Source organism: Myotis davidii, unplaced genomic scaffold (assembly GCF_000327345.1).
Source record: "Myotis davidii unplaced genomic scaffold, ASM32734v1 scaffold911, whole genome shotgun sequence".
NCBI lineage: Eukaryota > Metazoa > Chordata > Mammalia > Chiroptera > Vespertilionidae > Myotis > Myotis davidii.
This window is the reverse complement of record NW_006282530.1, coordinates 13,432-16,830: the sequence shown is the minus strand read 5'-3', so window position 1 is coordinate 16,830 and position 3,399 is coordinate 13,432. Positions and strand designations below refer to the sequence as shown.

At 44.4% G+C, this 3,399-nt stretch overlaps 1 pseudogene; it reads left to right on the top strand.

Moving 5' to 3' along the window:
• The first annotated feature begins 1,720 nt into the window (after window positions 1-1,720).
• On the top strand, window positions 1,721-2,063 carry LOC102754458 (annotated as a pseudogene).
• Window positions 2,064-3,399: the final 1,336 nt, after the last annotated feature.

Genomic DNA, 3,399 nt, shown 5'->3' with positions numbered 1-3,399 from the left:
TGTGTTTTTTTTTTTTTTTGCCATAGGAGATGTACCGATAAACATATTGCTACTAGAGATATCTGAGATTGTGCTGCCTATGGTATTTTCTAAGATTTTGATGGTTTCATGATTTACATTTAATTCTTTTCTCCATTTTGACTTTATTATTATACATGGTGTAAGTTGGTAGTCTAGTTTCATTTCTTTGCATGTACCTCTCCAATTTTCCTAACACCATTACTGAAAAGACTATCTTAAATTCATTGTATGCTCTTAGCTTCTTGACAAATATTAATGGAAGATAATGGCTTGGGTTGATGCCTGGGTTCTCTGTTTTATTCCATTAGTCTATATGTCTGTCCTTGTGCCAGTACTAGGCTGTGACTTTGTAGGATAATTTGATATCTGGTATTGTGATTCCTCCATCTTTGTTCTTCTTTCTGAAAATTGCTGAAGCTATTTGGAGTTTATTTTGATTTTATAAAAAATGTTTGGAGAGTTTGATCTAGGTCTCTGAAATGTGATGTTGGTATTTTAATAGGGATTGCATTGAATGTATGGATTGCTTTGGGTACTATGGACATTTTAATGATGTTGATTTTACCAATCCATGAACATGATATGTTATTCCACTTGTGTATATCTTCCTCTATCTCTATATTTCAACATCCTGTAGTCTTCTGAATACAAATCTTTCACCTCTTTGGTTAAGTTTATTCCTATGTATCTTAATTTGTTTGTTGCAACGGTAACTGTGATTGTTATTTTAGTTTATCTTCCTGAGAGTTCATTATGCTATTTAATAATAGAGAAACATGGTAGTTAACCATAATTTTTCTACAATTCCCATTGGCTAATCAAGGCGATATGCAAATTAATTGCCAGCCAAGATGGCGGTTAACCTCCAACAAAGATGGCGGTTAATTTGCATATGTAGCAGCAATGCTAGGAGGGGAAAAGGATCAGAAACCCAGGCGGCAGGCAAGAGGTGGGGGACGGGCAAAGGCAGCCGGTGATCGGTGATTGCGTTGTGGATCGGATGCAGAGAGAGCCCTGGCCAGGCCAGCTGGCACCCCTGAACCCCCCGGAGCCGGGTTGCCGGCTGGCCTGCTTCCCCGTGATCACCATGGAAAAGAGACTTTCGAGGCCTGTCCAAGGCAGGTTTGCATTTAAAACGAAGTGGGGTGGTCTGGAACTGCATGACACTGACAATCAGGGCAGTCTCTGGGTCAGTGGCACATCTGCAGCTCGAAGTGTGGGGGATGAGGGCCTTGCAAGCCAGAGGCTTTGGCTGCAATGGTCAGATAATTTCAGGTCCAAGGCAGGCTCAATCAGGGAAGCCATTGGGACCTTCACAAAAAAAGAGAAGGCTGAAGAGGGAGGATACTTCCCAGAGAGGATTAAAGAACAGCTGGCAGCCTTGAAGAAACAACATGAAAAAGAGATCACTCATCATAAAAAGGAGATTTGAGCGTCTGCAGAAAGAAATTGAGCAGCACAAGCAGAACATCAAGAAACTGAAAGATCATGATACTGTGGCAGTGTCAGGGTGAGGGGACAGCCATATTTGCCAGTGCGCCCAAGCTGTCAACAACAAAAAGTGTGCGGGAGCTGGGCAGGCACACAGACAGGCACACAGACCCCAGGCCCATCTTGCCACCACCTGGCCTCACCGCCACTGCTGCTGATGCAGTCTCATGGGGCCTGTGCCCTGCAGTGGAGGTGGGGGACGGGGGAGATGTCTTACAAACTGAACTTGACCATGCACATGCCCACCACCTCCATCAAGGCCTCTGAGAGCATTCACCCGCATTCCACCAGCATGGCAACATCTTCCCAGTACCGCCAGCTGCTGAGTGACTAGGACCACCATCTCTAACATGCAGGGAACAGAGAACAGCCAGGTGCCCCAGAGCAAATATGCTGAGCTGCTGGTCATTATCGAAGAACTAGGGAAGGAGATCTGATTCACGTATGCGGGCAGCAAGAGCGCGATGGAGAGACTGAAACGAGGCATCATTCACACGACAGGGCTGGTTTGGGAGTGCTTGGCCGAGATGGAGTGGAATACCAGGTCCTAGCCCCTAAGTCAGCGTGAAAGGCTTACCCTCTTCTTCCAAGAAGTGACAGCTCATGCTTGCACCCCCTTCAGATGAAACTTGGTTTCAAAATGGTCATAGCTTGGTTTCTCCTCCCCATGCCCCTCCCGTGGTTCACCAGGCTCTGAACCTCCCATCGCTGAGAAGGAGAAGAGATTTTTGCAGTTATTAGATTTACATATTAGTTAGGAACTACCCAGGGCATTTTGTGTTTATTTTAAAGCATTGATTTACATGATGCATGTCAGTTACCTATCACAGCAAACTGTATTTGGCCTCTCAGATACGTGTTTATCTTCTGGATACATTTCTGTTACTCACATGGTTCTTTACCTTTCTCTTCTGAGCTGATCCAACTCTGAGGGTTTGTTTCAGTGAGTCCTGAGGCCACGCTTTAGTAACCAATGCCCATTCACCACACGGTATAAATTCTTTTCAATGTAACTTTTTTTTTGCTTAAGCATTTGCATGACTATTAGTACTTTGAAGTCAATCTTTAAAATGCACAAGTTATAAATACAGAAGAAAGAGCAATTTATTGAACCTCGCCTGACAAGGACCCCTGAAATTTCCCCTAAGGATGTATATACATTTCAGTTCCACCTTTCCCATCAGTGGATCCAAACATCTGGAAGAAAGTGACTAACAGTGTTTGCATCTTTGTATGTATTTATTACTTGATGTAATAAAGCTTATTTTCATTAACAAAAAAAAAAAAGAAACTGAAAGATCATGCTGATGCTTAAGTGCACACAGTTCCCCATAGAATGGCTACATACTGTCCACTTCTATGAAGACATAATTCTGGTAACTAACATCTATCTATGCTGCCAATAGATTATAATAAATTGTGATCAGTGGGGGAAAAAAACCAAAAAACCAAGTGGGGTGACATCGGAATTACCCAAGCGTACCCCCAACCTCTTCACCTGCCCAGACGCCTAGGGTGCCTTTATAGCTGGGCTGAGCCCAGTGCCGCTCAGTGGCCTGGACACCAGGCCTGAGCGCCTCTCTGGTTTGGCCCAAACATCTGAAGTTCGCATTAGTTGCCAACTTAAGAAATTGGAGCATTCACGTAAAATAAGGATTCCCCACTTCTCTTTCCAAAGTGGCCGATTGGGCTACCAACCAAGGGTGGTTGGTGTCACTTCAACCCTAAGAGGAACCTCCAGCTTGGGGGTGTGGTGAGGAGGAAGCTATCCGTGCAGACAGTTCAGTTGTGTAAACTCCCACTGACAGTAGCACAGCCCAACAGTGTGGCCATTCAACTGTGAGGCAGCACAGCCATGAAACAGTCTGGCTGTTAAACAAGGCCACT